The sequence below is a fragment of the Macaca nemestrina genome, chromosome 1 (assembly GCF_043159975.1).
Source record: "Macaca nemestrina isolate mMacNem1 chromosome 1, mMacNem.hap1, whole genome shotgun sequence".
NCBI lineage: Eukaryota > Metazoa > Chordata > Mammalia > Primates > Cercopithecidae > Macaca > Macaca nemestrina.
The window spans coordinates 197,644,563-197,672,412 of NC_092125.1; the positions used below are offsets into that span (position 1 = coordinate 197,644,563).

Sequence of the window (27,850 nt, forward strand, 5' to 3'; positions counted from 1 at the left end):
CTGGGCTCAAGGGATCCTCCCACCTTACCCTCCCAAAGTGCTGGGATTATAAGCATGAGCCACCATGCCCAGCCTACATTTTTATGGATTATAAAGCTGCATTATAGGGTCTAGAACAGTAGTTCTTAACTTTTTTGAAACTCTAATGAATATGGTAGGAGAACACATTTTCCTTGAGAAAATGCATCCCTACTCAAAAACATTTTACAGAGTTCTCGGGCTCCCTGGAGTCCATAGGCCATAGATTAAGAATGCAATGTCGCCGGGCACGGTGGCTCACGCCTGTAATCCCAGCACTTTGGGAGGCCAAGGCAGGTGGATCACGAGGTCAGGCGTTCAAGACCAGCCTGGCCAAAATGGTGAAACCCCGTCTCTACTAAAAATACAAAAAAATTAGCTGGGTGTGGTGGCAGGCGCCTGTAATCCCAGCTACTCTGGAGGCTGAGGCAGAGAACTGCTTAAAACCTGGAGGGGCGGAGGTTGCAGTGAGCCGAGACCGCGCCACTGCACTCCAGCCTGGGCAACACAGCGAGACTGTCTCAAAAAAAAAAAAAGAATGCAATGTCCTGCCGCAGGCTAGGCGCGGTGGCTCACGCCTGTAATCCCAGCACTAGGCCGAGCCGGGCGGATCACCTGAGGTCAGGAGTTCAAGACCAGCCTGGCCAACATGGCAAAACCCCGTCTCCACTAAAAATACAAAAATTAGCTGGACATAGTGGTGGATGCCTGTAATTCCAGCTATTCGGGACACTAAGACTGGAGAATCACTTGAACCCTGGAGGCAGAGGTTGCAGTGAGCCGAGACCATGCCACTGCACTGTCCGGCCTGGGTGACAAGAGAGAAACTCCATCTCAAGAAAAAAAAACAAAAAATACAAAAATCAGCCAGGCACGGTGGCAGGCGCCTGTAATCCCAGCTACTCAGAAGGCTAAGGCAGGGAGAATTGCTTGAAACCAGGAGGCAGAGGTTGCAGTGAGCCAAGACAGTGCCACTGCATTCCAGCCTGGGCAATAGAGCAAGACTGCCTCCAGAAGAAAAAAAAAAAGAGGCCAGCTGTGGCGGCGGGTGCCTGTAATCCCAGCTACTCGGGAGGCTAAGGCAGGAGAATCGCTTGAACTCAGGAGGTGGAGGTCGCAGTGAGCCAAGATTCCACCACCACACTCCAGCCTGGGCAACAGAGCGAGACTCCCATCTCAAAAAAAAAAAAAAAAAAAAAAAAAAGAAACACAATGTCCTACCATGGAGAATAAGTTTACTTATTTTGAATCCAGGTATCACTCTGTTGCCCAGGCTGGCATGCAGTGGCATGATCATGGCTCACTGTGCAGCCTACAGAGACTATTAAACCTACTTAACTCTCCAATTTCTGCTGCTTCTTACTCTTCCATCTCTATCTTCTTGCTCTGTCAGGTAACTACCATCTTCAGTCTCTTAATTAACGTACCTCACAATCCATTTTCCATACTTCCTTGAAATGATTTTAAAACATAAATCACCCCTTTAACCCCTTCCTGGCCGGGCGCGGTGGCTCAAGCCTGTAATCCCAGCACTTTGGGAGGCCGAGACGGGCGGATCACAAGCTCAGGAGATCGAGACCAGCCTGGCTAATACGGTGAAACCCCGTCTCTACTAAAAAATACAAAAAACTAGCCGGGTGAGGTGGCGGGCGCCTGTAGTCCCAGCTACTCGGGAGGCTGAGGCAGGAGAATGGCGTAGACCCGGGAGGCGGAGCTTGCAGTGAGCTGAGATGCGGCCACTGCACTCCAGCCTGGGCGACAGAGCGAGACTCCGTCTCAAAAAAAAAAAAAAAAAAAAAAAAACCCCTTCCTTCCTCCCTCCATCTGTACTACTGAACGTGTTGTAGGCTGCACGCAGTGGCTCATGCCTGTAATCTCAGCACTTTCAGGAGGCCAAGGCAGGGGGATCACCTAAGGGCAGGAGTATGAGACCAGCCTGACCAACATGGAGAAACCCCGTCTCTACTAAAAATACAAAATTAGCCAGGCGTGGTGGCACATGCCTGTAATCCCAGTTACTTGGGAGGCTGAGGCAGGAGAATTGCTTGAACCGGGAGGAGGAACTTGCAGTGAGCCGAGATCGCGCCATGGCACTCCAGCCCGGGCAACAAGAGCGAAACTCTATCTCAAAAAAAAAAAAAAAAAAAAAAGGTGTAAATAATTTATGTGTCTACCCATATTAGAGAAAGAAAGAGATGGCAATCCTTCCTACCATCAGAAGGCTTCAATGGCTTCCCTAATAACCTTACCTCTCCAACTCATCTGTAATCACTCTCCAAAGTGTCAAACACAATTGGCCTCCTTTCAGTTCTGAAAGCACACTAAATTCTTCCCATCTTCCAGTTTGGGCACTTACTGTTTCCTCTACCTGGATACCCTCTCCTTGACATTCTACAAAATTGGTTCCTCACTCTCCCCAAAAAGAACTTCAGGGGTCGGGCGCAGTGGCTCAAGCCTGTAATCCCAGCACTTTGGGAGGCCGAGACGGGTGGATCACAAGGTCAGGAGATCAAGACCATCCTGGCTAACACGGTGAAACCCCGTCTCTACTAAGAAATACAAAAAACTAGCCGGGCGAGGTGGCAGGTGCCTATAGTCCCAGCTACTCGGGAGGCTGAGGCAGGAGAATGGTGTGAACCCGGGAGGCGGAGCTTGTAGTGAGCTGAGATCCAGCCACTGCAGTCCAGCCTGGACGACAGACCGAGACTCCGTCTCAAAAAAAAAAAAAAAAAAAGAAATTCATTCCCCCTTTTCAGTGTCTATCTGAGTCCTGAACTGGACACCTCTGTTACTTTTCTCAATTTGTAATTTATTTGCTTACCTTTTGTGTCCCCCGCCCCCAACAATTGTGTTAAGTTTCCAAAAGACAAGACCTCATCTGTCATTGTACCCCAATATATTCACAGGCCGACAACAGGAGCTGGTAAATGATAGGCTCTCAAGTACTATTTGTTGAATAAATTACCCAATCAGAGTCAAATAGTGAACAGATCTTAGATGTTTATAGAATATGTGTGAAAAAAATCCACCAAAACCCTGCATTTGAGAGAATAGCATTAACCAAACTTCCTTCCATTTAGGATGTCACTATGCCCTACAGAAACAGGGTGGCGCCCTGAAATGCTTAGTGGTTAGGACTATCCATTCTAAAAATAATAAATCGTGGCCGGGCACGGTGGCTCATGCCTGTAATCCCAACACTTAGGGAGGCCGAGGCGGGTGATCCCCTGAGGTCAGGAGTTCAAGACTAGCCTGGTCAACATGGTGAAACCCCATCTCTACTAAAAATAAAAAAATGAGCCAGGCGTGGTGACACACACCTGTAATCCCAGCTACTCAGGAGGCAGAAGCAGGAGAATCGCTTGAACCCAGGAGGCAGAGGTTGCAGTGAGCAGAGATTGTGCCACTGCACTCCAGGCTGGGTGACAGAGCGAGACTTTGTCTCAAAAAATAATAATAATAATAAATCGTAGGTCTGTGTGCCCTCCCAGTAATCATCATTCCCCATCTCTGTGTTCATCTCAGAAATATTCCAAGCTTCCTCCCTCCAATTCCTCGGAACAAAACAGATCACACTTTTTGTAATCCATATTTTACAGGCTAAACCAAATTCAAAAGTACCTACATACTTGGTATTACATAAATACACTAAGGTGGTACTACTACTACCACCACCACTGCTAAAACTGAACTGTACCTAGGCTACAAAACTAAAAACATCAACCTCCAAAACTGGAGAGCTTTCTCTGGTGCTAAAAGGTTTAAAAAACAAAGACATGGAATTACACTGGATATAGAGCTTTTTAATCAAATCACTTATTAAAGAAACCTCAATACAACTCTCTTACAAAATGCAATTAAGCCCAAATGGTGGCAGTAAAACTTATCATTTACGTATGAACACTAGTTCACAAAATACATGTCCCGGCAAAGAACAAACTGAGCCCGATTTGCTCCACAAGTTGTTCATGGCAGCCACCGGTTTTGGCTATTTAACAAGCTTCTAAATCCTAATACACACGTCAGGCTGTCTAGAATAACAGGACAGACTACATCAGTACTTCCACAAACGAAAAAAGTCAGGGTCATCTGAAAGACAAGAAAAACAATGGTGTGATATATGCCTTACCTCTCTGGGCGCACACTCTAAAAGAAAACATATAAATGATGATAGTTGTAACAGTGGCTAAGTGACTTTTATTTTGTCTCATTTAGTTTCCACAATAACCCTGTAAAGGGGTCACTGCTACTCCCTGCTGTTTTAGTGATAAGAAAACTGAGGCACCTGGAAATGAAGACTCTTGACCTCAGATCAAAAGATAGCAGGGCCAAGATTTGAACCCAGGCTGACTAGTTCAGAACACTTCCGTTATGCTCCCCACAGAAGCTTCACTGCCTCTCTCCTGCCAGGTCCTTCTACACTCTCAAAGGCTTTCCCTTCAATCCAATTAACAAATTCCCCATAAACCCTGTACTGCCACTGATGGCTTCCAACTTCTGTGCACCACTGCTGCTCCCCAGCTTCTGCTGCCATGCTCCACCCCTAAGATTTGGAAAGTCAAAAACAAAAGTTGATAAGTTTCTTAGGCGCTAAGAGAAGCAAAATAAGTCACCTCATATAAGCAGAACTCACGCCGACTGCCACTGGAACGCAAGCCGGCCTCAGCTCCAGCCCAAGAAAAAAAGTGAGAACTCTAATATTCCCGTAGGAGACAAATTTGGACTATCCCCTTTTTGGCCACCAGGCTGGAAAGAACGGAAGCGATACTAACATTTACTGAGGAGCAGCCACATGCGCCCTAGGAGAAGACAGAACCAGGCCAATGGGGACTGGATGGGGGGAAGGGCACACAGGAGTTCCGGGAAAATAAATCCAAATAATGGGGTTCATACGACCAAAAGGCAAAGAGTAGGGAGTGGCCGCCCCCAGGCCGACTGCAAGAAAAAGTGGCGCTAAGAGCTGCTCTGGAGAGAAGGCGACCCAGAGCCTCGGGAGCTAGGCCAGGGCCAGGGGAAGCCCTGAAGGGCGGGGAGGGGGAGGAGCCGGAGAGAGTGGAGCCCGCTCAGAAGAGGCCAGGGTGTAAGCGCGGGGGAGCGACTCCGCGCCAGGCCTTCCCCGAGCCCTTGACCCAGCTGGGGAAAAAAGATAAGAGATGAAACCACTGGAGCCGGTTAAGCTGCCCTAACTTCCATCAGAGGCGCTCACTCACCTGGGCCTACCACAGCGATCGCAGCTGCAGCTCGCAACGGCACAACCAGCCCGAACCTCGCCCCCGCCCCACAGCGCGCCCAGCGTCTCCGCTCTCCGACGACGGCGACGGCGTAGACCCGCTGCGTCCTGGGAAATGTAGTCCTACGCCCGCCTCTCCTGGCCGACTTGGCTGCGACCGGAACTACCTTTCCCAAAAGACAAGGCGAGCGTTGGGCCCGCCGCTTTGCGTCACGCGCTCGGTTGTCGGCAGTCACGTGGATTGCTCGGGTCCATTCCCCTCCCCCCGCCTGGGTGGCCCGGAGATGGAGGAGGGCGGTGAACGGAAGGGGCGGGGGCGTTGCTGACGCCACTGCCCCCACCATTTTGGAACCGGCCTGCAGGGAGAGTCTGAGCCCCACCTACTCCGGGCCAGCTTACCTGGTCGAAAAGCTTCCGAGTTGGGAGTCTGCCGATTTTCGGTCTCTGCTGTACCCCCTTCCGCTTTGTGACCTTGAGCAAATTCATGCCTCCTCTCTAAACCTGTTTCCTCCCCTTTGAAATGAGACTCCTAATTTCCACCCCACAGCATTTTTGCGAGGCTCCGACAAAGTAAGGCACAGGAAAGCCTCAAGCACCCTGAAGGCGCAACGCAAATGGAGGGGTTGGTTTGGTTTCGTTTTTTTAAATTTTCATTGTGTGCCCTCATTCGGAGACCCAGAAGCCGCCGCTCCCCAGCCCTCCTTCTGTAACTATGATTTTCTGACTAGCCTCCTGGGAAGCTTGTTAAAATGGATGCTACTTGGGTATTGAACCCGAAGTTTACTGGGGAGTGTATCCCTGCAATCTACATTTTAAACCAACCTGTCGGGTGATTCTTACCCACCTACAAGTTTGAGAATCCCAGCGTTTATCAGTTTTGCACAGGCTGGTTTCCTCCGGAATTTCTGCGCTAATGCCTTTGAACATTTAAGACCCATCTCATATGTCACCTGTGATGCTTTCAAAGTTGACTAGCTCCTCCCTGTGCTTGTGTTCCCACTGTAAGTTTGCCTCTTACTCTATAAGTATCAGGGCCTTCCCCGACCAGACTGTGAGCTCTCTGAGAGCCGAGATCAGTTTTGATGGATTTCTGCACCTCCAGAGAAAAGTAGACAAAGTACACATCAATGAATAAAGAAATCCAATGCTCTTCCTAAGAGAAAAGCTGCAAGGCTCAACTCAAGTCGCAGACCACAGCACATCAGCCCTTGCCCTCAGTGGTTTCGGCAGCATTCTTTCCACACGGCTTACTCTTTCTCCTTTGAGCACTTCCTGTGGTCCACGTACTGAGTAGTGCTTCTTAAAACGTTCTAATTTAATTGTTTTTTGTTTTTTGTTTTTTTGAGATTCCCCCTATGTGGCCCCGGGTTGAGCGCAGTGGTGCGATCTCGGCTCACTGCAACCTCTGCCTCCCAGGTTCAAGCGATTCTCCTGCCTCAGCCTCATGAGTAGCTGATTTTAGGGCCATATGCGACCACCCGGCTAATTGTTGTACTTTTTGTGGAAACGGGGTTTCGCCATGTTGGCCAAGCTGATCTCCGACTCCTGACCTCAAGTGATCCACCTGCCTCGGCCTCCCAAAGTGCTGGGATTTCAGGCTGGAGCCACGGGGCTGAGTCAATTTAATTTTAAATTAAAAGACTTGGCCGGGCGCGGTGGCTCAAGCCTGTAATCCCAGCACTTTGGGAGGCCGAGACAGGCAGATCACGAGGTCAGGAGATCGAGACCATCCTGGCTAACACGGTGAAACCCCGTCTCTACTAAAAATACATTTTAAAAAATGAGCCGGGCGTGGTGGCGGGCGGCTGTAGTCCCAGCTACACGGGAGGCTGAAGCAGGAGAATGGTGTGAACCCGGGAAGCAGAGCTTGCAGTGAGTGGAGATCGCGCCACTGCACTCCAAGCCTGGGCGACAGAGCAAGACTCCATCTCAAAAAAAAAAAAAAGAAAAGAAATACAGGCATGTGCTAGGAACGGTGGATCACCGCTTAGGAGAATGCTGTGACTGATCTGATCCTCTTTCTAGGCCACAAAAAACTTTCTCCATATCAGCAATAAGGCGGTTTTGCCTTCTTATGATTCATTTATTTCCTGGAGTTGCACTTTTTCTTTCTTTCTTTTTCTTTTTTTTTTTTTTTTGAGACAGAGCCTTGCTCTGTTGCCCAGGCTAGAGTGCAGTTGCGCGATTTCAGCTCACTGCCACCTCCGCCTCCCAAGTTCAAGCAGTTCTCCTGCTTCAGCCTTCCAAGTAGCTGGGATTACAGGCGCCCGCCACTGTGCTTGGCTAATTTTAGTATTTTTAGTAGAGACAGGGTTTCACCATCTTGGCCACGCTGGTCTCAAACTCCTGACCTCGTGATCCACCCGCCCCTGCCTCCCAAAATGCTGGGATTACAGGCGTGAGCTACCACGCCCGGGCTGGAGTTGCACTTTTAATTTCTTTTTTTTGTTTTTGTTTTTGTTTTTGTTTCTTTGAGATGGAGTCCCGCTCTGTCTCCCAGACTGGAGTGCAGTGGAGAGATCTCAGCTCACTGCAACCTCTGCTTCCCGGGTTCACACCATTCTCCTGCCTCAGCTTCCCGAGTAGCTGGGATTACAGGCGTGTGCCCCCAAGCCCAGCTAATTTTTTTTGCATTTTTAGTAGAGATGGGGTTTCACCGTGTTAGCCAGGATGGTCTCGATCTCCTGACCTCGTGATCTGCCTGTCTCGGCCTCCCAAAGTGCTGGGATTACAGGCGTGAGCCACCATGCCTGGCATTTTTTTTTTTCTGTTTTTGAGACGGAGTCTGGCTCTGTCGCCCAGGCTGGAGTGCAGTGGCACAATCTGGGCTCACTGCAAGCTCCGCCTCCTGGGTTCATGCCATTCTCCTGCCTCAGCCTCCGGAGTAGCTGGGACTACAGGCGCCCACCACCACGCCCCGCTAATTTTTTTTTTTTTTTTTTTGTATTTTTTAGTAGAGACGCGGTTTCACCATGTTAGCCAGGATAGTCTCAATCTCCTCATCTCGTGATCTGCCCACCTCAGCTCCCAAAGTGCTGGGATTACAGGCGTGAGCCACCATACAGGCCTTTTTTTTTTTTTTTTTTTTTTTTTTTTTTGAGACAGAGTTTTGCTGTGTTGCCCAGGTTGGAGTGCAATGACGCAGTATCTGCTCACTGCAGGCTCTGCCTCCTGATTTCAAGCGATTCTCCTGCCTCAGCCTCCCAAGTAGCTGGGACTGCAGGCGCCTGCCACCACACCTGGCTAATTTTTGTATTTTTTTTTTAGTAGAGACAGGGTTTCACCATGTTAGCCAGGCTGGTCTCGAACTCCTGACCTGAAGTGATCCACCCACTTCAGCCTCCCAAAGTGCTGGGATTACAGGTGTGAGCCACTGTGCCTGTCCTAATTTCCTTCAAGAACTTTTTCTTTGCATTTGCAAGTTGGCTAATTGACACAAGAGGCCTAGCTTTCTGCCTGTCTAGGCTTTTGACATCCCTTCCTCACTAAGCTTAATCATTTCTAGCTTTTGATTTAAAGTGAGAGACATGAACAGTTAGAGGCCATTGTAGGATTTTATAGGGTTATTAATTGACCTATTGTCAATATTGTTGTGTCTCAGGCAACAGGGAACAGGGAGACTGGAGGAGAAGGAGAGAAACGGAATGGCCAGTTGGTGGAGCAGTCAGTACGCACACAACACTTACTAAGTTCACACAACACTTATTAAATTCACTTACTAAGTTCATAGGTGCAGTATGTGGCACTGCCAAACAATTACAATAGTAACATAACTGATGTTAATTGATAGGAATATCACTGATCACTATAACAGGTATAATAATAATGAAAAAGTTTGAAATATTGCAAGAATTACCAAAATGTGACAGGGACACAAAGTGAGCACATGCCTTTGGAAAAATGGTGCCAATAGAGTTGCTTGACACGGGTTGCCACAAACTCGCAGTTTATAAGAAACAATGCCATATCTACAAATCACAGTAAAACAAGATCTATCTTGGATCTGTTCTAACATCTCTACCAATCTCTGCCCCTTCCCTGGCCCAGAAATTTACCCCAATGTTCCAGTCTCTGTCCTCTCCTCTCCTCATTCAGCCTCTCTCCCTGAGTGACCTCTCCTCTTGAGTGATGTGGCATCCTCAGGTAGCTTTAACATCTCTTATTTTTAATTTTTAATTTTTTATTGTATTTATTGTATTTATTTATTTATTTATTTGTTTATTTTTGAGATGGAATCTCGCTCTGTCGCCCAGGCTGGAGTGTAGTGGCCGGATCTCAGCTCACTGCAAGCTCCGCCACCCGGGTTCCGCCATTTTCCTGCCTCAGCCTCCCAAGTAGCTGGGACTACAGGCGCCCGCCACCACGCCCGGCTAGTTTTTTGTATTTTTAGTAGAGACGGGGTTTCACCATGTTAGCCAGGATGGTCTCGATCTCCTGACCTCGTGATCCACCCGCCTCGGCCTCCCAAAGTGCTGGGATTACAGGCTTGAGCCACCGCGCCCGGCCTGCCGGGCTGGTCTTGAACTCTTGACCTCAGGTGATCCACCCGCCTCAGCCTTTCAAAATGTTGGGATTACAGGCGCGAGCCACCGCGCCCAGCCAGTGTTTTCTTTTTAATTTTTTGTAGAGACAGGGTCTCACTGTATTGCCCAGGCTGGTCTCAAACTCTTGGGCTAAAGCAGTCCTCCTGCTTAGGCCTTCCAAAGTGCTAGGATTTCAGGTATGAGTCACCATGCCCAGCCTATTTTTACATTTTTTAATGGTTAGGGAAAAAAAAAAAAGAAAATTTTATTGGCTGGGCGTGGTGGTTTATGCCTGTAATCCCAGCATTTTGGGAGGCCGAGGCAGGTGGATCACCTGAGGTCGGGAGTTTGTGACCAGTCTGACCAACATGGAGAAACCCCATCTCTACTGAAAAGAAAAATTGGCCTGGCGTGGTGGTTCATGCCTGTAATCCCAGCTACTCAGGAGGCTGAGACAGAAGAATTGCTTGAATCCCGGGAGGCGGAGGTTGCAGTGAGCCAAGATCGTGCCACTGCACTCCAGCCTGGGCAACAAGAGCAAAACTCTGTCTCAAAAAAAAAAAAGAAAGAAAGCAAATTTTCCTTTTGTGACATGCAGAAAGTGTATGAAATTCAAAGTTCAGTTCCATAAATGCATTCTTGTTACTGTCTATGGCTGCTCTAACTGCAGAGTAGAGTGGTTGCAACAGAGACTCTGTGGTCTGCAAAGCCTACAATATGAATGATTCACCCCTTACAGAAAAGGCTTGCTGGCTTGGTGTAGAATCTGGAGGTCCCATTCTAGGCTAGAAGTTTAAGGGATGCTTCCCTAAGGGAATGACCCGTAAACAATATAGTTAGCCAGGCCAAGAATTGGGGAAGAGCATTCCAGACAGAAGGAACAACACATGGAAAAGCGCTGTGGCCTGAAGGAACATGGCACATCCTAAGTGTTGTTAGGCCTGCCATTGACTCTGGAGTGTAATAGGAGGAGAAGCACAATAAGGTCGGCCAGGTCCTAAGCAGCCAGATCCTACTGGGTCTGACAGTCCAAATTGAGGATATTGGATTTTATTCTGAGAACAATGGGAAACCATTGAACGGTTTATAAGCAAGGGAGGGACGTGATTGTCATTTCCTTTTTTATTTTTATTTTACTTTTTTTTTTTTTTTTTTTTGAGACGGAGTTTTGTGCTTGTTACCCAGGCTGGAGTGCAATGGTGCGATCTTGGCTCATTGCAATCTCCACCTCCCAGGTTCAAGCAATTCTCCTGCCTCAGCCTCCTGAGTAGCTGGGGTTACAGACATGTGCCACCATACCCGGCTAATTTTTTTGTATTTTTAGTAGAGATGGAGTATCAGCATGTTGGTCAGTCTGTTCTTGAACTCTTGACCTCAGGTGATCCACCCACCTCAGCCTCCCAAAGTACTGGGATTACAGGCATAAGCCACTGAGCCTGGCTCGCATTTCCTTTTCTAAAGGATTACTGTGGTATAATGTGAGAAAGGATTAGGGCAAACTAGAGTGAAAGTGGGGAGACCAGTAAGGAAGTTATATCATAGTATTCCAGATGAGATGGGACAATGGCATGGTCTAGTGTATTCTCAGTGGGGATGAAGAAAAGTGGGAAGATTCAAAAGAGAGAGGACGTTTAGGAGATCATATCTACTGGTCTTGGTGATCAGCTGGCTGAGAAAGGGCAGAAGGAGTCAACTCCCTAGCCCACGCTGCTTATACAGGTTTTACCACACTCATCACAATGTGTTGAAATCGCCCATCTGTGCCACCTACAGAGAGCCAACTCCTGAAGGGCAACAACTAGTTCGTTCTTTGTCTTCCTAGAATCCAGCAGTTGGCTAAGCATGGAATTGACAGCAGTAGGTACGTGTATGTATGGACTTTCCTTAGCTCTTTCCTGTTTCTGTTAGGAGCCCTTCCCTGCCCTGCCCTGCCCTGCCCTGCCCTGCCCTCCCTTCCCCTCCCCGCCTCCCCTCCCCTTCCTACCTCCCCTCCCCTTCCCACCTCCTCTCCCTCTCTACCTCCCCTCCCCTCCCTACCTCCCCTCCCCACCTCCCCTCCCCTCCCCACCTCCCCTCCCCTCCCCACCTCCCCTCCCCTCCCCACCTCCCCTCCCCTCCCCACCTCCCTTCCCCTCCCTACCTCCCCTCCTCTCCCTACCTCCCCTCCCCTCCCCTCCCCTCCCCTCCCCTTCCCTGACAGAGTTTGGCTCTTGTTGCCCAGGCTGGAGTGCAAAGGTGCGATCTCGGCTCACTGCAACCTTCGCCTCCTGGGTTCAAGCGATTCTCCTGCCTCAGCCTCCCGAGCAGCTGGGATTACAGGCGCCCACCACACGCCCAGCTAATTTTTTATGTTTTTAGTAGAGACGGGGTTTCACCATGTTAGCCAAGATGGTCTCGATCTCCTGACCTCGTGATCCGCCCACCTCGGCCTCCCAGAGTGCTGGGATTACAAGCGTGAGCCACCGCGCCCGGCCTTTTTTGTATTTTTAGTAGAGATAGGGTTTCACTATGTTGGCCACGCTGGGCTCAATCTCCTGACCTCAGGCGATCCACCTGCCTCGGCCTCCCAAAGTGCTGGGATTACAGATGTGAGCCACCGCGCCCGGTCAGGAGTTCTTCTGTCTTTCTGATCGCCCAACTTCAAAATCTCAGAGGAATCTTAGCTTCCTCCTTCTATCTTATCCACCATATTGCATCAGCCACAACATCCACTGTATTCTGCCCCCAGAACATCTACTGAGTCTTCTACCACCCTGTTTTAGGCCTTTACATGTCTCAAAGAACAGAGTATGTCTTAGAACAGTGCTTGGGCCAAAGTAAGGAATATGAAGTGTTGGCTATGATAAGGTCTCCCAAGGTTCCTTGTTTTCTGCCTCTCTCCATCCAAGCGGAGAGGTATCCTACAAAAGGTAGTCAGAGGGTTGTTCCTCAAGTACAACTCTGATCCTGTCAACCCCTGTCTCCAGTGCCCTCAGGATCAAACCCTAAACCCTTAGTGTAGTCTACAAGGCCCTGCAAGGTATAAACTCTGATGATCTCGCCAGCTTCACCATCACCTTCCAAGGCCCTCCATTGCCATCAGAATGAGGGACAAGCTTTAAACCTCTAGTATCTGGCCTCCATGTCATACCAGCCTTGGCTTCTTCATACACAATATTCCAGTCATGTGTTCTCATCTTGACCATACTCTGGACTTCCTGCTTCCTCATGCCTGCTCATGCCCTTCCTCCCCAGCAGCCCCACCTATCAAAGGCCTATCTCATCAGTTCAGAATCTGCATCTTTTAGGAGTACCCCAACACTGACTGCATTTGTCAGACTCTGTCTTGCATCGTTGTGATTTCTGCACATGGCATCCCTCTGCTGACCTAGGAGCAAACAGAGTGGCATCTGTTGTTCTGCCTGTTCAGCACCTTCCACTCCTTCCTCTGGTAGCAGCACTCTGATAATCCTTTGTAAAGTTATCCCTGCTGGGTGTGGTGGCTCACGCTTGTAATCCCAGCACTTTGGAAGGCCGAGGTGGGTGGATCACTTGAGGCCAGGAGTTTGAGACCAGCATGGCCAACATGGTGAACCCCATCTCTACCAAAAATACAAAAATTAGCCGAGCATGGTGGCACACACCTGTAATCCCAGCTACCTTGGGAGGCTGAGGCAGGAGAATCACTTGAACTCAGGAGGCGGAGGTTGCACTGAGCCGAGATCGCGCCACTGCACTTCAGCCTGGGCAACAGAGCGAGACTCAGTCTCAAAAAAAAAAAAAGAAAGAAAGAAAGAAAGAGGCCGGGCGCGGTGGCTCAAGCCTGTAATCCCAGCACTTTGGGAGGCCGAGATGGGCGGATCAAGAGGTCAGGAGTTCGAGACCATCCTGGCTAACACGGTGAAACCCCGTCTCTACTAAAAAAATACAAAAAACTAGCCGGGCGAGGTGGCGGGCGCCTGTAGTCCCGGCTACTCGGGAGGCTGAGGCAGGAGAACGGCGTAAAAACCCGGGAGGCAGAGCTTGCAGTGAGCTGAGATCCGGCCACTGCACTCCAGCCTGGGCGACACAGCGAGACTCCGTCTCAAAAAAATAAAATAAAATAAAATAAAATAAAATAAAATAAAATAAAATAAAAAATACAAAAAAAAAAAAAAAACCTACCCGGGCACGGTGGCGGGCGCCTATAGTCCCAGCTACTCGGGAGGCTGAGGCAGGAGAATGGCGTAAACCTGGGAGGCGGAGCTTGCAGTGAGCTGAGATCCGGCCACTGCACTCCAGCCTGGGCGACAGAGCGAGACTCCTTCTCAAAAAAAAAAAAAAAAAAGATAAGAAAGAAAGAGAAAGAAAAGAAAGGAAAAGAAAAAGAAAAGCTATCCGTCCCCCACTCTCACTTCAAGGTGAGCAGGTGACTGACTGATCAGTACATTTCATTTCCTTGGCCCCAGTGATTGGCAGATGGCTTAAACTGGGATAGCAGATGGAATGAGCATCAGCCTGAGACCTTGACTGAACCACTGAGGAAAGGACCCTCTCTTTCCCCTGGCATTGCTAAACTGGAAAAGCACCAACCTGGACTCGTTAATGGTCATCTCTGCCACCATTGAGAGGGAGCCATCCTGAGAATGAAGTCAACACAGCTGGAGAGCAGAGCATGAGTTGAGAAAGACATCTTCCCAGATATACCAGTTAAGCTCTTGGATTCAGCCATGCCTGACATTAGCAGCACCTATGGACTTTTCCATGCCATGAGCCAATAAATGAGTTGGTTTGGGTTGGGTTTCTTCTACACTGAAGTCATGACTAAGAGAGGAGCTGTTAGAGCTATCTCTTGTGTACAAGAGGCTCTCAGGACAGAAAGGAAGCTGGAAAGGGAAATTAGTAGAGACGAACCAGCAGAACTATCTGACCTTCTACGCTTGAAGGGCCACCTAAGGAAGAGAGGAGCAATTACCTTTGCTATTGCTTAGACTGACCAAGGGGGCGTCACCTCCATCTCTGCTTTCCAGAAGCAAACCAAACACTCTAGTCAGGGGAACAGTGGCTTGTTTGCTGTTGATCATTGGAAAGAGGCGGCCCCTCATTGCTGAGCTTGAGCAGAAAATGATTACTCCCTCACCAGTCAGTGAGTATCTACCCTCAGGAATACTCTAGTCTAGTGGTTCCCAAGCTTGTTTGGATATTGGAGTAATCTCGGGATGTCTGCTTTTTTGTTGTTTGTTTTGAGACAGGGTCTGGCTCTGTTGCCCCAGCTTTAATGAAGTGGTACAAACATGGCTAACTGCAGCCTCCACTTCCTGGGCCAAAGTGATCCCCCCACCTTAGCATCCCAAGTAGCTAGGACTACAGGCATGCACCACCAAGCTCTGCTAACTTTTTCATTTTTTTTTCTTTTTGAGACATGATCTCACTGTGTCTCCCAGGCTGGAGTACAGTGGTGTGATCACAACTCACTGCAGCCACGACCTCTTAGGTTCAAGCAATCTTCCCACCTCAGCCTCCCTAGTAGCTGGGAACACAGGCACATGCCGCTAGGTCCAGTTAATTTTTTTTTTTCTTTTTTGGTAGAGACAGGGTCTCTCTGTGCTTCCCAGGCAGGTCTTAAACTCCTGGGCTCAATCCTGGGCTCAAGTGATCCTCCTGCCTTGGCCTCCCAACGTGTTGGGATTACAGGAGCGTACCACTATGCAGAGACAGGGTCTCACTTTGTTGCCCAGGCTGGTTTTGAATTCCTAGGCTCAAGCAATCCTCCCTCCTCAGCCCCCGAGAGTGCCGGGATTACATCATGAACCACCGCACCTGGCCTATCTCAAGATGTTTTTAAAATTCCAACACTTGGCCGGGCGCGGTGGCTCAAGCCTGTAATCCCAGCACTTTGGGAGGCCGAGACGGGCGGATCACAAGGTCAGGAGATCGAGACCATCCTGGCTAACACGGCGAAACCCCGTCTCTACTAAAAACACAAAAAATTAGCCGGGCGAGGTGGCGGCGCCTGTGGTCTCAGCTACTCGGGAGGCTGAGGCAGGAGAATGGCGGGAACCCGGGAGGCGGAGCTTGCAGTGAGCTGAGATCTGGCCACTGCACTCCAGCCTGGGCGACAGAGCGAGACTCCGTCTCAAAAAAAAAAAAAAATAAATAAATAAATAAATAAATTCCAACACTTGGCCGGGCGCGGTGGCTCAAGCCTGTAATCCCAGCACTTTGGGAGGCCGAGACGGGAGGATCACGAGGTCAGGAGATCGAGACCATCCTGGCTAACACAGTGAAACCCCGTCTCTACTAAAAAATACAAAAAACTAGCTGGGCGAGGTGGCGGGCGCCTGTAGTCCCAGCTACTTGGGAGGCTGAGGCAGGAGAATGGCGGGAACCCGGGAGGCGGAGCTTGCAGTGAGCTGAGATCCGGCCACTGTACTCCAGCCTGGGCGACAGAGCGAGACTCCACCTCAAAAAAAAAAAAAAAAAAAAAAAAAAATCAGAAGAAATTCCAACACTTAGACCACATGTCAAACCAAGCAAATCACAGTCTCTGGATGGATCACAGGCATCATTTTTTTTTTAAGTTGATTCAGGTGATTCCAATGCACAGATACATTTGGGAACCACTGCCAAAAGCTCCCATCTTTTTGCTTCCAAAACTGACACTTTAAAATTATATTATATTTTATATATATATATATATAAATTTTTTTTTTTTTTTTTTTTTTTGAGACGGAGTCTTGCTCTGTCATCAAGGCTGGAGCACAGTGGCACAATCTCAACTCACTGCAACCACCAGCTCCTTGGTCCAAGCAATTCCCCTGCCTCAGCTCCTGAGTAGCTGGGATTAGAGGCGAACGACACCACATCCAGCTAATTATTTTGTATTTTTAGTAGAGACAGGGTTTCACCATGTTCGCCAGGCTGGTCTCAAACTTCTGACCTCAGGCAATCCGCCTGCCTCAGCCTCCCAAAGTGCTGGGATTACAGGCGTGAGCCACCGTGCCCAGCCTATAATTTTAAAATAATTTTATATAGAGATGAAGTCTCACTATGTTGCCCAGGCTGGTCTCGAACTACTGAGTTCAAGTGATCCTCCTGCCTTAGCCTCCCAAAGTGCTGAGATTAAAGGCATAAGCTACCACACCCAGCCTCCAAGGCTGACACTTCTATAAAGCAGAGATTCTCCCTCTAGCTGCCCATTAATCCCCCTGGGAATCGATTTTACCAAAAATCCCCATGTCCATGTTCGTGCCCCACCTCCCAGATTCTGATCTATTTGGTATGAGCTGGGGCCCCAGTAATGGCATTTTTATTTGTTTGTTCATTTTTTTGAGATGGAGTTTTGCTCTGCTGCCCAGGCCAGAGTGCAATGACACAATCTCATCTCACCACAACCTCTGCCCCCGGGTTCAATCAATTCTCCTGCCTCAGCCTCCTGAGTAGCTGGGACTACAGATGCGTGCCACCATGCCCGGCTAATTTTTGTATTTTTAGTAAAGTTGGGGTTTCACTACATTGGCTAGCCTGGTCTTGAACTCCTGACCTTGTGATCCACCCGCCTCAGACTCCCAAAGCCCTGGGACTACAGGCGCGTGCCACCATGCCCGGCTAATTTTTGTATTTTTAGTAAAGTCGGGGTTTCACTATATTGGCCAGCCTAGTCTTGAACTCCTGACCTTGTGATCCACCCGCCTCAGATTCCCAAAGTACTGGGATTACAGGCGTGAGCCACCGTGCCTGGCCCAGTAATAGCATTTTTAAAATGCTGACCTAGGCCGGGCACGGTGGCTCACACCTGTAATCCCAACACATAGGGAGGCCAAGGCAGGAGGATCACCTGAGCCCAGGAGTTCAAGACCAGCCTGAACAATGTAGTGAGCCTCTATTGCCTACAAAAAAAAAATTTTTTTTTTTTGAGACGGAGTCTCGCTCTGTCACCCAGGCTGGAGTGCAGTGGCGCCATCTCGGTTCACTGACAGCTCCGCCTCCTGTGTTGATGTCATTCTCCTGCCTCTGCCTCTGGAGTAGCTGGGACTACAGGTGCCTGCCACCACACCTGGCTAATTTTTTTAAATTTTTTTTCAAATTTTTTAACTTTTAAAATTTTTTTGTGATGGAGTTTCGCTCTGTGGCCCAGGCTGGAGTGCAGTAGTGCAATCTTGGCTCACTGCAAGCTCCGCCTCCCAAGTTCACACCATTCTCCTACCTCAGCCTCCCGAGTAGCTGGGGACTACCATCACGCCCGGCTAATTTTTTTTGTAATTTTAGTGGAGACGGGGGTTTCACCGTGTTAGCCAGGATGGTCTCAATCTCCTGACCTCGTGATCCACCCGCCTCGGCCTCCCAAAGTGCTGGGATTACAGGCGTGAGCCACCGCGCCCTGCCCAAAAAATTTTTTAAAAGGCTGGGCTCGGTGGCTCACACTTGTAATCCCAGCACATTGGGAAGCCAAGCCGGGCAGATCATGAGGTCAGGAAGACCATCCTGGTTAACACGGTGAAACCCCGTCTCCACTAAAAATACAAAAAATTCTCTGGGCGTGGTGGCAGGAGCCTGTAGTCCCAGCTACACTGGAGGCTGAGGCAGGAGAAAGGCATGAGCCCGGGAGGCGGAGCTTGCAGTGAGCCGACATCATGCCACCACACTCCAGCCTGGGTGACAGAGTGAGACTCCGTCTCAAAAAAAAAAAAAAAAAATCAGCCTGGCCAACATGGTGAAACCCCATCTCTACTAAAAATACAAAAATTAGCCAGGTGTGGTAGCTCGTGCCTGTAATCCCAGCTACTTAGAAAGCAGAAGAATTGTTTGAACCTGGGAGGAGATTGCAGCGAGCCAAGACCGTGCCACTGTACTCCACTCTGGGCAACACAATGAGACTCTATCTCAAAAAAACAAAAGACTTACTAGAACTTACTAGAAAAATAAAGTTTAAAAAGACATACAAAATACATTTTTTTGTTATTACACACAACAGACATAAATTTCCTCAGTCTGATTGCTATTAAGCACCAGATGTGGTGGCTCACGCCTGTAATCCCAGCACTTTGGGAGGCTGGGGCAGGTGGATCACCTGAGGTCAGGAGTTCGAGATCAGCCTGGCCAACATGATGAAACCCCGTCTCTACTAAAAATTAGCTGGGCGTGGTGGTGGGTGCCTGTAATTCCAACTACTTGGGAGGCTGAGGCAGGAGAATCACTTGAACCCAGGAGGTGGAGGTTGCAGTGAGTGGAGATCGTGTGACTGCACTCCAGTTTGGGTAACAGAGCTAGACTCTATCTCAAAAAAAAAAAAGGGCCGGGCGCAGTGGCTCATGCCTGTAATCCCAGCACTTTGGGAGGCCGAGACAGGCGGATCACGAGGTCATGAAATCGACACCATCCTGGCTAACACAGTGAAACCCCGTCTCTACTAAAAAAATACAAAAAACTGGCCGGGCGCGGTGGCTCAAGCCTGTAATCCCAGCACTTTGGGAGGCCGAGACGGGCGGATCACGAGGTCAGGAGTTCGAGACCATCCTGGCTAACACGGTGAAACCCCGTCTCTATTAAGAAATACAAAAAAGTAGCCGGGCGAGGTGGCGGGCGCCTGTAGTCCCAGCTACTCGGGAGGCTGAGGCCGGAGAATGGCGTGAACCCGGGAGGCGGAGCTTGCAGTGAGCTGAGATCCGGCCACTGCACTCCAGCCTGGGTGACAGCGAGACTCCGTCTCAAAAAAAAAAAAAAAAAAAAAAAAGAAAAATACAAAAAACCGGCTGGGCGAGGTGGCGGGCGCCTGTAGTCCCAGCTGCTCGGGAGGCTGAGGCAGGAGATTGGCGTGAACCCGGGAGGCGGAGCTTGCAGTGAGCTGAGATCCAGCCACTGCACTCCAGCTTGGATGACAGAGGGAGACTCCGTCTCAAAAAAAAAAAAAGAAGTTTTTAAACACTCTCAATTCATTGGGGACCAGACAAAAACCAGCGTATGGACCATACTTTGCGTAGCACTGTTCTAGAAGATACTTGCAGCCCCTCCCACGTCCCTCTCCACCACCACCTGTGCAAAAGCAGGATGTGGCACCCACTAACTGTTGCCACTCTTTTTCCACACTTGACCCCAAACAAGTTCCTCTTGCAGTTGGGGTGTCCCCTTTCGGGTGGCAGTGAATGTAACACCACTGACTCCTCTCAGAATTAGATTGGATAGTGGTGGGCTCCTGCAAAGACAGTTATTCCCAGGAAAGTCAAAGGTCAGTCCTCAGGGGATCCATCCAGGCCCTGCTGCAGATTAGGATTCAGATTTTAGAAGCTGCTTCCCCAGCCCCTCTTGCATCAGAAGCAAGAGCCTGAACCTCACTGATCTGTCTCCTCCAAGCTACTTGCTGGTGCATTTTATTTAGTCCTAAGACCTGCCTCATTGAAACGGGCACTTTATTATCTGGTGTAATTCAGTGTTTCCCAACCAGGGACAATTCAATCCCCCAGAGGATATTTGGCAATGTCTGGAGACATTTGTGGTTGTCACAACCCCGAGCATGGGGCAGTACTGCTGACATCTATTGGGTATTGAGGCCAGGGATGCTACTAGACATCCTACAATGCACAAGACAAATCCCTCACAACAACGAATAATCCTGCTCAAAATAGCAGTAGTGCCAAGGTTGAAAAACTCTTGGCTGAGCGCGGTGGCTCAAGCCTGTAATCCCAGCACTTTGGGAGGCCGAGACGGGAGGATCACGAGGTCAGGAGATCGAGACTATCCTGGCTAACACGGTGAAACCCCATCTCTACTAAAAAAAAATACAAAAAAAAAACTAGCCGGGCGAGGTGGCGGGCGCCTGTAGTCCCAGCTACTCAGGAGGCTGAGGCAGGAGAATGGTGGGAACCCGGGAGGCAGAGCTTTCAGTGAGCTGAGATCCGGCCACTGCACTCCAGCCTAAGCGACAGAGCGAGACTCCATCTCAAAAATTAAAAAAAAAAAAAAACTCTTTATCTTGCTTAGAGAGGAAAAGTTCAGTAACGCTAAGCTTTAAAATATGATTGTGTTGGGCCAGATGCAGTGGCTCCCTCCTGTAATTCCAGTGCTTTGGCAGGTCAAGGTGGGAGGATCATTGAGACCAGGAGTTTGAGACCAACCTGGGCAATATAGTAAGATCCCATCTCTACAAAAAATTTTAAAATAAGCCAGGCATGGTATCAGCCTACCTGTAGTTCCAGCTACTTGAGAGGCTAAGGTGGCAGGATCACTTGAGCCCAGGAGTTCGAGGCTGCAGTGAGCCATGATTCCATCACTGCACTCCAGCCTGGGCAACAGAGCAAGACTGTCTCTAAAAAAAAAAAAAAAAAAAAAAAAAAAAAAGGCCGGGCGCGGTGGCTCAAGCCCTAATCCCAGCACTTTGGGAGGCCGAGACGGGTGGATCACGAGGTCAGGAGATCGAGACCATCCTGGCTAACACGGTGAAACCCCGTCTCTACTAAAAATACAAAACACTAGGGCCGGGCGCGGTGGCTCAAGCCTGTAATCCCAGCACTTTGGGAGGCCGAGGCGGGCGGATCACAAGGTCAGGAGATCGAGACCACAGTGAAACCCCGTCTCTACTAAAAATACAAAAAATTAGCCGGGCGCGGTGGCGGGCGCCTGTAGTCCCAGCTACTCAGGAGGCTGAGGCAGGAGAATGGCGGGAACCCGGGAGGCGGAGCTTGCAGTGAGCCGAGATCGCGCCACTGCACTCCAGCCTGGGCAACAGCGTGAGACTCCGTCTCAAAAAAAAAAAAAAAAAAAAAAAAAAAATACAAAACACTAGCCGGGCGAGGTGGCAGGCGCCTGTAGTCCCAGCTACTCGGGAGGCTGAGGCAGGAGAATGGCGGGAACCTGGGAGGCGGAGCTTGCAGTGAGCTGAGATCCGGCCACTGTACTCCAGCATGGGCGGCAGAGTGAGACTCCGTCTCAAAAAAAAAAAAAAAAAAAAAAAAGTTTGAGACCAGCCTGGCCAAACATGGCGAAACCTCATCTCTACAAAAAATACAAAAATTGGCTGGGCATGGTGGTATATGCCTGTAGTCCCAGCTACTCAGGAGGCTGAGGTGGGAGAATTGCTTGAAACCGGGAGGTGGAGGTTTCAGTGAGGCAAGATCATGCCACTGTACTCCAGCCTGAGGTGACAGAGCGAAACACCATCTCAAAAAAAAAAAAAAAAATTATGTTGATTACATGGACATGCCAAAAAGAAAACTACAAAAGAAAAAGAGAATATTACTATGGTTTATTCAGTAATAACTAACATAATTTTCTTGTTGTGAAGTTCATCAATAAATTCATGCTTTCCTTCTCCCACCTCCTTTACACTGGAGGGCAGAGGGGTGGTGGAGGTTGTGGTGGGGGAGGCTGCAAAAGGTAGATTGGGGTGAGATGGAGATGAGAGGTGAGGTCAAACAGCCAGAAGAGCACACAGATTTTGATGCCAGATCTGACTTCACATTCCCACCCTTGACTACTGCTTTAGCTGTGTGCCTTCAGGCAAGTGACCTATCCTCTCTGAGCCTCAGTTTTCTCATCCATATGACGACTCCTATCTTACAGGGAAGGTCCAGGCACTCGGCCATTAACAGGACTTCATCCTGAGGCAGTGGGAACTATGAAAGGAAGCTCAGTGAGCGTGGGGGAGGCTGCCAGCTTTGAGTGCTCACGTGGGCAGCCTGGAGGGGAGCTGACTTACCCTCACAGTGCCTGTGTTTAGTCTTCCTCCAGGTAGGCTAAGAAGTCTTTCTTGGCTGGCTGCGGTGGCTCATGCCTATAATCCTGGCACTTTGGTAGGCTGACGCGGGTGGCTCACCTGAGGTCAGGAGTTCAAGACTAGCCTGGCCAACAGGGCAAAACCCCGTCTGTATTAAAGTTACAAAAATTAGCTGGGCATGGTAGTGGGTGCCTGTAATCCCAGCTACTCAGGAGGCTAAGGCAGGAGAATCGCTCGAACCCGGGAGGCTGAGGTTGCAGTGAGCCAAGATTCTGCCACGGCACTCCAACTTGGGCGAAAGAGCCAGACTGTTTCAAAAAAAAAAAAGTCTTCAGTCTTTCTTGAAGTCTAGCCAGAATCTCTCCTTTCCAAGCCTGGACTCTTCTTTTTGTTTAGTTCAGAGCCTTAGGTGTTTGTTGCTATCACCCCGGTCTGTCAATGCAGCAGGGAAACGTCTTAAGGTTGTAATTTGTATTTTGCTCTGCTTGCTGCGGGTGTTTACTCCTTCCGGCCTAGGGGTGGGGACTGCAGTTGTTACAGGCTTTGGGATTGCCAAGCCAAAAGCGGAGGTTGCCAGGCACCAAAAGACATCCCCCAGCCAGGGCTCTTGTTTACCAAGGCCCAGCTCCAGGAGCCAGTTACTATGCTGGGTTACTCCACAGCACAGGGCTCCCAGCTTGGGAGGGGCGGAAGTGGGACCCATCAGAGAAGTCTTGACGAGTTTTCCCAAGCCAGAGAAAGCAAACAGGGGTCTGGGTGTTTTTGCTGCTGCTGTTGTCTTTTCTTGAATAATAGCAACTTTGCATCACTCCCATTCAGATCTCCCGGGACCTCTGCTAGGTGCAAAGTTGCTGTTTGTGGGGAGGGGACGGATGTGGGAGCACAAAGTGGTCTTAGGAGTCACAGCAATAGACCTCTATGGCTAAGCCAAGCCGATCCAAGAAGATAGAATTGACTGAAGACCAGAGAGTCTTCCTCTAAACATTCCAGACTGGATAACCCCCCAGGAATTATACCCAGGGCTTCAAAGTGGTGGGGGCAATATAAAAAATTTAATTATGGCCGGGCACAGTGGCTCATGCCTGTAATCCCAGCACTTTGGGAGGCCGAGGCAGGCAGATCACTTAAGGTCAGGAGTTCGAGACCAGCCTGGCCAACAAGGTGAAACCCCATCTCTACTAAAAATACAAAAAAAATCAGTTGGGCATAGTGGCAGACACCTCTAATCACAGCTACTCGGGAAGTTGAGGCAGGAAATTTGGGAGGCAGGGATTGCAGTGAGCCCAAATCGCACTGTTACCAGTTGAAGGTGTCCAGGTTCTTGGCGTCTTGAACAAAGAATTGGACAAAACACACAAACAAAGCAAGGAAAGGATGAAGCAACAAAAACACTCCACAGTGTGGGAGCGGGCCGACATAAGGGCTCAAGAGCCCTATTACAGAATTTTCTGGGGTTTAAATACCCTCTAGAGGTTTCCATTGGTTACTTGGTGTACACCCTATTTAAATGGAGAGGATATTTCCTGTCATAGCTGAAGTGTTTCCATTTGATTTAGCTCTAGGAAGTCAGTGTGAATCAGCCTTAGGTTTCCTGCCTCTAGACCTTATTTTCCTGCCTCAGCATCACTGCACTCCAGCCTGGGAGACAGAACAAGACTCCATCTAAAAAAAAAATTAATTATAAACTTAAAATTTAATATAGTATATTCAAGGCCACTAACACTTAAAGTGCATCTGTCAAGCGTGTCCGTGTGAAGAGACCACCAAACAGGCTTTGTGTGAGCAACATGGCTGTTTATTTCACCTGGGTCAGGCGGGCTGAGTCTGAAAAGAGAGTCAGCGAAGGGAGATAGGGGTGGGGCCGTTTTATAGGATTTGGGTAGGTAAAGGAAAATTACAGTCAAAGGGGGTTGTTCTCTGGCGGGCAGGAGTGGGGGTCACAAGGTGCTCAGTGGGGGAGACTTTTGAGCCAGGATGAGCCAGGAAAAGGAATTTCACAAGATAATGTCATCGCTTAAGGCAAGGACTGGCCGTTTTCACTTCTTTTGTGGTGGAATGTCATCAGTTAAGGCGGGGCAGGGCATTTGCACTTCTTTTGTGATTCTTCAGTTACTTCAGGCCATCTGGGCGTATACGTGCAAGTCACAGGGGATGCGATGGCTTGGCTTGGGCTCAGAGGCCTGACAGCATCATGTCCTAATTACTTTCCTACATTTCACTGTTTTTTTTAGACAGAGTCTTGCTCTGTCACCAGGCTGGAGTACAGTGGCACCATCTCAGCTCACTGCAACTTCTGCCTCCCGGGTTCAAGCGATTCTCCTGCCTCAGCCTCCCGAGTAGCTGGGACTACCGGTGCATGCCACCACACCCAGATAATTTTTGTATTTTCAGTAGAGATGGGGTTTCACCATGTTGCCCAGGATGGTGTCGATCTCTTGACCTCGTGATCCACCCTCTTCTGCCTCCCAAAGTGCTGGGATTACAGGTGTGAGCCACCAAGCCCGGCTTTTTTTTTTTTTTTTTTTTTGAGACGGAGTCTCGCTGTGTCGCCCAGGCTGGAGTGCAGTGGCCAGATCTCAGCTCACTGCAAGCTCTGCCTCCCGGGTTTTTACGCCATTCTCCTGCCTCAGCCTCCCGAGTAGCCGGGACTACAGGCGCCTGCCACCTCGCCCGGCTAGTTTTTTGTATTTTTTAGTAGAGACGGGGTTTCACCGTGTTAGCCAGGATGGTCTCGAACTCCTGACCTCGTGATCCGCCCGTCTCGGCCTCCCAAAGTGCTGGGATTACAGGCTTGAGCCACCGCGCCCGGCCTATTTTTTTTTTTTTTAAGACAGAGTCTTGCTCTGTTGCTCAGACTGGAGTGCAATGGCACCATCTCAGCCCACTGCAACCTCTGCCTCCCGGGTTCAAGCAATTCTCCTGCCTCAGCCTCTCGAGTAAGTGGGATTACAGGCATGTGCCACCACGTCTGGCTAATTTTTCTTTTTTTTTTGAGACAGAATCTTACTCTGTCGCCCAGGATGGAGTGCAGTGGCATGATCTCGGCTCACTGCAACCTCCGTCTCCCAGGTTCAAGCAATTCTCCTGCCTCAGCCTTCTGAGTAGCTGGGATTACAGGCGTGTGCCACCACATCCAGCTAATTTTTGTATTTTTAGTAGAGACGGGGTTTCGCCATGTTGGCCAGGCTGGTCTTGAACTCTTGACCTCAGATGACCTACCCATCTCAGCCTCCCAGTGCTGGGAGGCATGGAGCCACTGCACCTGACCTAATTTTGTATTTTTAGTAGAGACAGGGTTTCACCATGTTAGCCAGGCTGGTCTCAAACTCCTGACCCCAAGTGATCCGCCCTCAGCCTCCCAAAGTGCGGGATTACAGGCGTGAGCCACCACACCTGGCCCAGTTTACTATTATGAATGCTTTTAAAGTAGTTGGCATCTGCTGGGTGAATACCTGCATGACAGTGCGCCACTGCTCACTCCTCCCTGCTCCACTGCTCACTCCTCCCTGTTCCACCTTTACTGACATCATGTTGGCAGCTTGAAATTGGCCATGGGGAGTGTTTACATCATGGAAATTGGCAAGTGTGACAAATCAAGTCCCTCCCTAATGCACCCCAAGCCATTTGTAAACATTCACCAGCACACCACTGGGTAGAGATTCCCAAAACATGACTGTGATTGAATTTCTCACCAGCCAGCCTGGCAGGGGGTTTTGGAGCAGATCACCTGGTTTAGAGAATGAAATAAATGGGACATTTCTTTTTTTTTTTTTTTTCTGAGACAGAGTCTCGCTCTGTAGCCCAGGCTGGAGTGCAGTGACGCTATCTCGGCTCACTGCAAGCTCTGCCTCCCAGGTTCACGCCATTCTCCTGTCTCAGCCTCCCGAGTAGCTGGGACTACAGGTGCTCACCACCACGCCCGGCTAATTTTTTTTGTATTTTTAGTAGAGACAGGATTTCACTACGTTGGCCAGGATGGTCTCAATCTCCTGACCTCGTGATCCGCCCGCTTCGGCCTCCCAAAGTGCTGGGATTACAGGCGTGAGCCACCGCGCCCGGATAAATGGGACATTTCTTACATCTAAGCGTCATACAATAAAATGCATACTTGTTACCTGTATCTTGTCCAGACACATTTGGGGGCCCATCTCTTCCTCCTCCCTTAGAGACGAGAGTGCACACCCACTCATGAAACACCCCTCGCACATCCCAAAATACACCTGGGATGCCTTTTGGGTGGAATAAGAACAGAAGCTCCATGAGGGCAGGGACTTCGTTACTGCTGTACCTAGACTGCTTCTCAGTCTCAGCGGCTCTCCTAGTTTCCCTGACTTCTGACTTAGGGCAATTTAAGCCATGTTAGGGCCAGGGGGCCCTGTGCACACGGGCCGAAGGAAGAACCAGCCAGACACCCTGGGGTAGCCTCTTCTCAAGAACAAGAACCTACTGGAGGGATGGTTCTCAGTCAGGAGCAATCCCTTCCCAGGAAACATCCGGCAATGTCTGGAGGCAATTTGGATTGTCACAAGAGCAGAGGAGTTGGGGGAGTGCCAATATCTGTTGGGTAAGGGCCAAGGAGGCTGTTAAGCATCCTACAGGGCACAGAATGCCCCCCATGCCCCCACCCCCACCATCCAAGATTATCCTGCCCCAAATGTCAATAGTGCTGAGGTTGGGAAAGCCTGGGACAGGGACACAGCGGGGAGGAACTCAGAGAGGATGGGGTCAGAGAAGAGACAGGAAAAGGTCAGCCTGCCCTGTAGCTACTGATCCCTCTCTCCCCACAACCCCCTTGCTCTGTGTGGGTCTTTGGTCTCTTCTTTTGTCTCCCGCCCTGCTTCTGTCCTCTGTCTCTTTGGTGTTGTCCCTGTTTATTTCTGTTTATCTCTCGGTCTCCATTTCTCACTCAGTCATGCCGTCCACTCTGGCTGGATCCTTGTGTTCTGAGACATGAGACAAGCCTTTGGCATTTGTACTCCTTCACCCACACTAATCACTCCAGCTGCCTCGGCCTGGGAGCAGAGCCAGGAGGTTGACAAAGGGGGAGGGTACAAAGAGGGGGGTTGGGGGTAGGGGGTAGCACACACTCCCTGCTATCCTCACCACTCTTCTTCCTCTTGTTCTTGGGGCCCCACTGTCTGCCACTGAGAGCCCTAGAGATCCAACCACTGTTTTTCTCTCACCCTCCAGGGCCTGGGACCAAGCCAGCATGCCTGAGTAGCCTTGCCCTGCCCACTGACCTCTTCCTCTTTACCTCACCCCCTGGCTCCTTAAATTTCCCCTTCAGCCCAGTCCAGCAGCTGTTACAAAACAACTGGGGGCTGGGCAGCTCCTTACCCTCGGCCTTGCCCTGGGCAGCAAGTCATGACTGCCACTCAGCCCAGCACCGTCCGCCCAGAGATCAGGGACCCG

At 49.7% G+C, this 27,850-nt stretch overlaps 1 protein-coding gene across 4 annotated transcripts in view; it reads right to left on the reverse strand.

Moving 5' to 3' along the window:
* LOC105495218 (thyroid hormone receptor associated protein 3) overlaps nt 1-22,890 on the reverse strand; it is a 106,299-nt gene extending 83,409 nt beyond the window's left edge. For 2 of the 4 annotated variants that reach the window (XM_071096064.1, XM_071096061.1), the window contains exon 1: nt 5,229-5,375. The gene's annotated coding sequence lies outside the window, so the exon portion shown is untranslated. Of the gene's footprint in view, nt 1-4,631; nt 5,039-5,228; nt 5,376-22,420 lie in introns of those variants that run through there. The other 2 variants (XM_071096062.1, XM_071096063.1) reach the window with 2 other exon arrangements.
* Nucleotides 22,891-27,850: the final 4,960 nt, after the last annotated feature.